The sequence below is a fragment of the Arvicanthis niloticus genome, chromosome 23 (assembly GCF_011762505.2).
Source record: "Arvicanthis niloticus isolate mArvNil1 chromosome 23, mArvNil1.pat.X, whole genome shotgun sequence".
Taxonomy (NCBI): Eukaryota; Metazoa; Chordata; class Mammalia; order Rodentia; family Muridae; genus Arvicanthis; species Arvicanthis niloticus.
The window spans coordinates 34834773-34844851 of record NC_133430.1 but is presented as its reverse complement, the minus strand read 5'-3'; the positions used below and the strand labels follow the sequence as shown (position 1 = coordinate 34844851).

Genomic DNA, 10079 nt, shown 5'->3' with positions numbered 1-10079 from the left:
AGGGAAATCAGCCCTTAAAAACTCTGCATACACTGAGCAGTGGTAGCACATGCCTTTAATCCCAGTACTTGCGAGGCAGAGGCAGGTGGATTTCTGAGTTTGAGGCCAGCCTGGTCTACAGAGTGAGTTCCAGGACAGCCAGGGCTACACAGAGAAACCCTGTCTCGAAAAAAAAAATCTGCGAACTAGGTTTGTCAGATGATCCTAGACCAGAAGGCTGAGGACTGGATGCTCCAACATTTTTAAGTATAGGGACTGTCCAGGTGTTCAGTGGTCTCTATAAATTGGCTAAGTTTTGGAAGCTATGCTTTGTGCTTCCCATATTTTCAGTTAATTCAGTCATTCTGGATTTCTGACGGGGTGGAAAATTTATAGTCCAATGAGGGCCTATTTACTTTGAGAAAACAGATTTGAGAGGATGGTTTTCAGATGACATTCATTCTAAAGCCAGGACATAAGCCAGGTGCAGAACTAAGTCTTTTAGTTAGGATAGATTACAGAGGTTCTATTTAGTTGGCAAAAATGATGGACTGGGTGTTAGGTCTATCTTGTACTTTATATATTACAATATGGTAACAGTTGTGCTCAATTTATATCTGAGATAAAAGAGTTTTTTAATTGGACAGAAAGGGGGAAGTGTTGTGGATAGCCCTGGTCTTGTATTTTGATGCTAATTCCGCTTTCCTGGGCGGGGCTGCAGATGAGAAGCAATCAGTACACAGGTCTTGTGAACCTTCTGCCTGCCTTAATTTGTAAAATAAAGGCTAGAGCCAGTGATTGGGCAGTAGAAGGGGAGGTGAAACACAAGGGTTTGGGAGAGAGAGGAAGTGGTGGAAAGACAACCAGAAGAGGTGAGGTGGAAGGATGATGGAGGAGAAGGATGTGGCCTGGAAAAACCACATTATAAGGGATCTCATAGATGGGGAACAGAGTAGTATAGTGGTAAATCTGCCCAATCTAGGCGTGTAGTTTGTATTTATAATTGTTGAGTTGTGTTGTCTTTGACTGATCGTATTTGGGTTGGAGATTTAGGGCAACAGTGTGTCTGCTTGTAATTTTAAATAATCCATGAAGTGATATCATTAAAAAGTTTTGCTTCAAAAAATGTCTAATAGCCCTACATTATGTCAAAAATTTTGTTTCTGCTTTAATACAAGAAGTTAGGACTTTGAAACCATCAGTGTCTCTTATTCATTATATGGTTATTTTATTAGCTGATCCCTCTGAAGAAGTTTTACTATAAACCTTTGGTCTTATACAACAAGCTTTAAAATTTTGGGGAGTAGTTGTTGCTCCAGAAAAGATTCAAATACAATATCCTTTTCAATATTTGGGACATCAGTTATATCCTAAACAAACTGTGGCACAGAAACTTCAAATAAGAAAAGATAGTTTACTTATTTTAATTTTCAAAAGCTTCTATAAGACTTTAATTGGCTAAGACCTTACCTTACACTCACCACAGGAGGACTTAAGCCTCTGTTTTCTCAAGGGGGATGCAAATCCTAATTCACCTGGAGAATTAACTGATGAGGGACAAATAGCTTGGCAGAAAGTAGAAGAAGCTTTCAGCCAATGACAGATACATTATACAGACTGATCAATTGCTGGCTGTTTCACAGCAGTCCTTTGGCAAAAGGAACCATTAATGTGGATTCATTCTTCTTCATCTCCAAGTAAAGTGTGAACACCCTATTATGAAGCTGTTGCTCTGTTAATACAGAATTGTAGGATAGAATCATCAAAGTATTTTGGAAAGAATGCCTTAAAAACCTGATGAAATGTTTATTCCTTATTTCAAACAGCAACTAAATTGGTTATTGCAGAATACTGATAATTGGCCTATCGCATGGAAAACCTTTTAGGCAAACTTGATAATCATTATTCAAAAGACAAGTTGATACAACTTGCCTCTTTGCATGCTTTTGTATTTCCTGTAAATTTTTGTATTCAGCCCATAGAAAATGCACTACTGTATTTAAAGACTGCTCATCTAATGGGAAAGCAATATGTGTGATTAGATCACACATTTATTCTCTCTAGTTTCCCTCCTGCTTCACAAATAATTAAATTAAATGTTGAAAAATCAAGCTTTTAATTTGTATACTAATAGCCAATATATAGCTCATGGTTTATAATTGCTTGAAATTGTTCCTTTTTTAGATACAGCTAATTCTCAAATTTTACCATTATTTATACAGCTTAATTTAAGAAACATGTACTGTTCCTTACTTGACATTTACGCTTATACTGAAATGCCTGGACTCCTTAGTGAGGGCAGTGTCACAGCAAATTTGCATATGAAGCAGATTATAGGCTTTACACAGGAACAATTAGCTAAACAATATCATTCTTTACATCATGAAAATAGTAGTATCTTGAGAAAACAATTTGGTATTGCTAGAAATATGCAACTTTAAAACAATATCTCACTAAAAAACAAAACAGGGGAAATTATCCCCATACACCAAAAAAAAAAATATTTAAATCATACCTTTTATTTTATAATTTTAAATTTTGGATGCCAAGAAACTCTATGAGTGTGGGAGAAGAAGCTACTGGCACTTCTGCCCTGGTTTTGCAAGTAAAAAATTATGTGCTCCTTAGACCTGCAATAGACACAGATATAGAAAGGACAGAAACTTCTATTTCCCATTTGCAAGAACCTCTAACTCCTTGTCTAAGGTAGTCCTTCTAAACAGGAGAAGACTTGATCTTTTATTCCTTCAACAGGGAGGACTATGTACAGCCCTCCCTGAAGAATATTACTTTTATATTGATCATTCGGAAATAGTAAAGGATTCTATCACTAAAGTTTGAGATGGACTAGCCAAAAGGAAAAGAATAAAAGGACAGAATCAATTTGAATCCTAATTCTCCACTTTCTCATGACTTACAACTTTAATTTCGAGACAGCTTGGACCATTATCTTATTGTTGCTTTTAACTTTTGGACCTTGTATCTTATAGAGTTTGGTTGCCTTCATACAGTATCTCTTTCACCAAGCTCAGCTATTCACCATGGCAGTTATCCATCGATATGAAGAAATGCATTGAGCGCATATGCATATGTCTTTCCTGGCTTTGGTCTGTACGAGAAAGAGTATGCTATAGAAGACCAGTAGTCAAAGATGGGTAAGAGTCTTCCTGAGCTCCTATTGATGTAAGACAGAGGCATACACCAATGCTATGTTTTCACTTCTTGACAGTTAAGAAGGAGCAATATAGACACTGACCTAAGACAGACAAGGTCACCTGGCCACTCTTTACCCTAGATGGGATTATGGAAAACAAGTAAATCTTAAGTCCCAGTACAGCTACTAGTACTGCTCATCTTTAAAAGACAAAAAGGGGGGATTGTGACCCTCCCAGCCTTGAGCAGGCTATACAGACCTTGGGCACTTCTCACAATGGACCTTAACACCTAGGTGAAGTCATCTGCTTTGTTTACACTTACAACTTCCAACAGGAACTTAGAAGAACAGACTGCCTACTGAGCCTGCTTTGTAACATAATCCAGCTGAAACAAAGAACGGGTTTGGTGGGCTTCCACTATATAAATGCAGTGCTGAATATTAAACTTGGAGCCTTATCAGAACCTTGTCTTGGCTTCATTCTTCTCTCACACCCCTGTCTCTTTTTCATTTCCAGCCCCGCTTTCAGGTGAACCCAGTTCAACTATGGTCGCTGAATGGCTACAGTAGATATTAGGCAAAAAGCTTGGAATACCCATCTTCAAACACTGAGTATGGAATAAAAAGTGGCAAAACCAACCAACCAACAAACTAGCTAACACCACAACAAAACATCACCACCAGACTGGAGTCTTCTAACAAACAGTTGTAAACCCTGCTGTGAAAATTGTAGAGACAGTGAAGGCAAAGAAAGCCAAGAGGTTATTTTCATTATGTATAAACCTGTCTTCCAGTGCTGTGTAAGATTAATTTAAGATCATGCCCTCTTTCCCCCTGACAGAGATGTTTGCCTAAGCTTAAGGGGATGTGTAGCTTCTCCTGTGGAGACAACTTGTGAGGCTACTCCAGAAGCATTTCAGTGGCATCAGAGAGGCAGAGGCAAATGCAAAGGTTCTCTGGCTCCTCCTGGAAAATGACAAGGTGAGTGTTTTGTTCACCCAAGCTATCATACTTTCTAGTTTGTGTCCCTATTAGATGGCCTGTTTCTTCTTTTTTGTTTCCGTGTTCCTTGAGTCATCCAGAGGCACACAAATAAGTTGTAGTTTCATAGCCAATGAAAAACAGACATTCATTAAGAATAGGATTTCATGAAATTCACAGGCAAATGGATGAAGCTTGACAATATCCTGAGTGAGGCAACCCAGTCACAAAAGAACACACATGGTATGTATTCACTGATAAGTGGATATTAGGGAAAAAAAAAACCCTCAGAATTTCCACAATACAAGTAACTTATAGACCATATAAAGCTTAAGAAGGAAAACCAAAGTGTGGATACTTCAGTCCTACTTAGAACGGGGGACAAAATAATCATGGGAGGTAGAGGAAGGGAGGACCTGGGAAGGAGAGGAAAAAAGGAGGGCAAGATCAGGTGTGAAAGGAGACAGGGGAGATGTGTGGAGTCAGGGTCAGGAAATTGAACACAGGTGTGTAGCAGTGGGGGATGGGGAACTGGGGGTAGCCAAGAGAAAGTCCTAGATGCCAGGAAAGCAAGAGGCTCCCAGGACCCAATGGGGATGGCTTAGCTAAAATATCCAACAAAGGGGAGAGAGAACTTGTAAACACCATATCCAGAGGTTAGGCTCCACCTCCATTTGAGGAACAGGGCCCACCCACTCATCTCAAAAATATTAACAAAGAATTGTTCCTATCTAAAAGAAATGGAGGGACAAAGAGTGGAGCAGAAATTAAAGGAAAGGCCATCCAGAAATCACCTAGGGATCCATCCCATATGCAGACACCAAACCCAGACATTATTGTTGATGCCAAGAAGTACTTGCTGCTGGGAGCCTGGTACGGCCGTCCCCTGAGAGGCACTGCAGGAACCTGACCAATATAGATGTGGATGCTTATAGCCAACCATCAGACTGAGTACGGGAACCCTAGTAGAGGTGTTAGGAGAAGGATTGAAGAAGCTCAACAGGTTTGCAACACCATAGGAAGAACCACAATATCAACCAGCCAGGCCCCCCAGAGCTTCCAGGGACTAAATCACCAACCAAAAATTACACATGGAGGAACCCATGGCTCCAGCTGCTTATGTAGCAAAGGATTGCCTTATCTGGCATCAATGGGAGAGGAGGCCCTTGGTCATGTGGAGATTCAATGCCCCAATGTAGGGAATCATAGGGTGGTGAGTCCGGAGTGGGTGGGTAGGTGGGTGAGCGTGGAGAGCTTTTGGGGCTGCTTCTAGAAACTTGGCAGGAATTTGACACTGGGCTAGGATAAAGAGGTAAGCTCAGGCAAGAATTTGACTTTGGGCTAGGACAGGGAAATAGGCTCAGATAAGAATATTTACATCGGGGCTAATACAAAGCTCAAGGTAAACTCAACCAAGGAATGTGGCATTTCTTTTATCTTGGACATCCTGTTATAACAGCCCCTAGAAACAGTGATCATGGAACTTGTTTATTGCCTTGTTTGTTCCTTGACTATTAGTGTTTAGGGCTTTGTTTGTTCCTTAACTTAGAACTGACCTTATTATTTACATGTACTTAAAATGGTATAAAAGCAGACTGGGAAAAAAATAAACCCACTTCAACCTCAGAACTGACTGGGGTCATGCAACAGTGTTATCTAATTGTCTTTTTCTTTTTAATCCTGCTCCCTCCTGTTGAACCCATTGACTGACTGAGCTGGCTTGGTCAGGTGAGCTCCCTCATAGAAGCAGTGGAAGGGAGATGGGATAGGGGATTTGCAGAGGGGAAACTGGGAAGGAGCATAATGTGGAGAGCCAGAGTACTGCCATGAGAGCAGTGTTGGTAGCCAAGGCCAGAGAGCAGTGTGTGCAGCCAAAAGGAACTCTTATCTATGTTTAGTCTGTGGAGGAACTTTCTCAAGAAGAGCTTTGTTTGATGAAGTGCCTATAAGCTGGAGCTGCAGAAATAAACTTTGAGTCTTGACCAGGATCAGGCTTGACTCCATTCCTTGTGTCTGTGTCTTTTTTATCCCCATTCCCCTGACCAAGCCAGCTCAGTCAGTCAACAGGTTCTCCAGGGCAGGAGTGAGGATTAAAAAGAAAAAAAGACAATTAGACAACACTGAAGCATGACAACGCCAGTTCTGAGGCTGAGTCTAATTTTTCTGAGGCCAGTTTAATTTTTTCCAATCCACTTTTATATCATTCTAGATACATACAAAAAATATTGGTCAGTCTTTAAGGCATAAACAAAGTAGCCAAGGAACAAACAAGAGCATAAAAAAGTAGTCAAGGAACAAGCAGAGCAAGAATCAAGGCAATAAACAAAGTCCCATGGTCACTATGTTTAGGGGTTTATCAGGATGATCCAGATACAAGGAATACAATACATTCCTTGGCAGTATTTGCCTTGAGCCTCATTGTCCCAGCCCAATATCAAATTCCTGTCAAATTCCTAGAAGCGGTCCCCAAAGCTCTCCACATCTCTCCCATTCATGTCTCAGGCTGACTTGTACCTGCATCCCTGGTCAAAGTGGCACCCAGCTTGGGACACATTCACATGGAGGAGAGGAGTAAGGAGGAATTCAGTGAGAGACACCACTGGGGAGAACTGAGGTCTTCAGATTGCACCTGAAAATGTTCAACTAAATGAACCTTACCAATACTTATGTTTTCAGTTATTTCCAAAGACAATTAACGCTCAAAAGATTTCTATCAGAAAAGACTGCCTCAGTACTTTGAATGGCTTTCAGAAATTACTAGGTGACATTAATTGGCTGCAACCCTATTTGAGATCATCTACAGGAGAATTAAAACTATTATTTAATATGTTACAAGGAGATCCTGATCCTAATTCCCTTAGAAAACTTACCCCAAAGGCCTCTAAGGCTTTAGCTATAGTAGACTAGGCAATTAAAAGTCGGCATATTTCTTATATAAATTACGATTTGCCTCTGCTATATGTTATTCTTGCCATTAAGTATACCCCTACTGCTGTGTTTTGGCAGGAGGGGCCACTTTTGTGGGTCCATTTGCCTGCCTTCCCAGCTAAGGTATCACACCTTACTATGAATCTCTTTGTTACCTCATTCAATTGGGCTGTGAGGAAGGCAGAAAGATTTTTGGTAAAGAACCTGATACTATTATTTAAACAGCAATTACACTGGCTTATGGTAAACACCAAGATGAGAGCATACAACATCCACCTAGACCATTAGGACTATGCTGGGCTAGGCTGTGCTTCTGTGCCTCAATTTTTGATTGTTTAAAAATCATTACATCAAGGAAAATCTAGTTTCACAGAATTCACCAGAGCAGAAGGAGAAGGGAATAGGAAAGTCAGATATAATAGAATAATTATGAATACCAAGGCAATTGAAAAGCATTTATGCACAAATAAAATCTATACAGTCATTGTCCAAGGCTAAGGTTAGGAGAAATGGGAACAACTTTTCTTACAAAGAGCTGCTGCTAGCTACTGAGATGTCTCCATTCTGTCCTACTGCAAGCAGTCCCTTATTTCTGATGTTGGGTCCCCTGGAGGGATGTGTCTCCTACTTCTAAAGGTCCCAGACACCATTCCTTTTTACAAGGAGCTGCAGCAGGCTTCTGAGATGTCTCCATCCCAGTTTGCTGTGGCCAGTCCCTGTCATGGTATGCTGTCCCTAGCAGGAAATCAATTTCTATCATAACTTATATAAATCTCAAAATGTTTTCTTAAATCCTAAACAATTTAAGATAAACTGTGAGACTCTAACTATCTAGTCTTTAACCCCATCAGAGACTTGAGAAGGAATAAATATTACTTGAGTATCCAGGAAGTGCAAATAAGCAGCATCAACACTACAAAAATAACAGAGATAGCTGGCTGCCTGGACAGGCCCCCAAATTTCTCTATAACATTGAAGCATCTATCTTCAGCCTTCTGGCCCAGAATATCTGACAGACTTTTCTGTAAGCAGGAATTATGAAGGATTGCCTACCTTGTCCTTGAAAAGCTTGACAGGTGACTTCCCTGAGTCCAGTTTGTCCAGTTGAACAGTATTCTTTCTGCTGCTGAAGCAAGGGCAGTTTCTTACCCAGTGGCTAGCTTGCCATATATGAAGCGAACTGGAGGTTCATTGATGCTCGTCATCTTCTTTAAATTGGAATGTGAATGCTGTCAGGACCAAACCTATTTCACTGCCAAAAAGAAAGACTCAAATTAATAAAATATCTTTAAATGCCATTCCATAGGTCTTTGAGGTTGTTGAAGACCATATATCTATCTATAGTATATCTGAATTGTTTGTTTTTAGCTATTTATTGTCTGTTCAATGTAGGAAACCTATTTTTTGTACTTATTTTAAACAGTATCTAACAGGACCATGAGTTTGATTGCCTGACTGCTAACTTGCATTTCTTAGTTATCCAAAATATTTTATAATAGCAGCTTTTAAAGGGACTAGAATTTAACATTGCATTTTTAAGAACTGCATAGGTACAATATCTTAGCATGCTGTAGCAAAATATAATCTTAAATCAGTAACAATGTATGAAGCTCTAACTAATGTAACTCAATATAATCTTAATTTATATCGATATACAAAGATCCCTATGACAATGAAAGACTTTTGGCTTATTAATGCTCTTTGGTCTAAAAGTAGACTCAATAATCTATCCTTTTATTTATCATTCCTATAACCAACCCCCTCCTCCCAAACAACAAACACCCATCACCCACAGAACAACAAAAATCTATCCCCCCCACGTTTTAAGAATGAGGTATAGTTCTCTTAAAATTGCTTCCTGATGGTTTGGGTGTCATTTTCCTTTTAGGGACTCAAAAAAATTGTGGTAATGGCCAGTATTAAGAAAGCTAGCTGTGACACTTGTCCAGCCTCCACATGCAGACAAAGTTCAGAGCATAACTGAAGTCTTGACTGGAACAGTCTGTAATACTGGACCAATTAGGGTTGGCATCTTTCTTTGAAGTTGTCCTGGAAGCAGGTTTTGATGAAATAGCTATGAGGCAATCTGATCAGGCAGGATGATGAACTAAACATGTCTCAGGATTTCAGCATCCCCAAGGGTGAATCTTCTCAGGGCTGCACTAACTTCATTGGTATCTATTCTTTTGTTCTGAAAACACATAAACTGTCAAATTTATTACACATTTCTGTATTAATATATGTCTGGAATGTGCAGTGAGCACAATTCAGTTAAATATGATTCTCTGCTCTCAGGTCAATAAGTAAATTGTAATATAAATTTTTACCATACCCATTTGAGAGGATGGCATGGTTAGGGCTGAGAATTTTGTAGCTAAAAATTTATTAGCCATGTGTGACTTTAATTATTTCAAATTCCTATTTTTAATGATGGTTCTTAAGTGCTTTAACCTCCCTTTAGCCCACTAGAGGTAGTAGAAAAGAAAGGATACGTTGTCGGGGAAGTGGACCTGTTTAGAAAAGTTCTTTGGAGCAACTCTCATCTGTGTTGTCCAGAAATCAGTTCAATTCACAGGTTAGCAGAGGCAGCTCAATTCACTTGCAAACACCTCATAGAAATATAAGGTCAGCAGCAATGGTGACACAACCTAGCAGGAACAGCCAGACCTCAGCCTTGGCTCGAGTCAGCAGGAGAGACCAGGAGGAATGCCAGGAGAAGTTCTCAGAGAAACAAAGATCAGTGAAGACTGAAGACCCATTAGTGTTACATATCTAGTTCTTATAAGCAAGCCAAGCACAGCCCCCTTCACTCTCAGTAGAGTCCTATTTATACTCCTCTAAACATCACATGTCCTCAGCACATGTCTTGCCTCATCACATGCACTTGTCTCAGTTGACATCACTCTACCAATCAGCTGGAGTCCAAAGTACACCACTGTTTTAGTTAGGGTTTCTATTCCTGCACAAATATCATGACCAAGAAGCAAGTTGGGGAGGAAAGGGTTTATTCAGGTTACACTTCCACGTTGCTGTTCAT

At 39.9% G+C, this 10079-nt stretch overlaps 1 protein-coding gene across 12 annotated transcripts in view; it reads right to left on the bottom strand.

The window, feature by feature from the left end:
- Positions 1-8290, bottom strand: part of LOC143437022 (disintegrin and metalloproteinase domain-containing protein 21-like) — an 80623-nt gene extending 72333 nt beyond the window's left edge. For all 12 annotated transcript variants that reach the window (XR_013106728.1, XR_013106729.1, XR_013106726.1 and 9 more), the window contains exon 1: positions 8096-8290. The gene's annotated coding sequence lies outside the window, so the exon portion shown is untranslated. The remainder of the gene's footprint in view (positions 1-8095) is intronic.
- Between the last annotated feature and the right edge of the window lie 1789 nt (positions 8291-10079).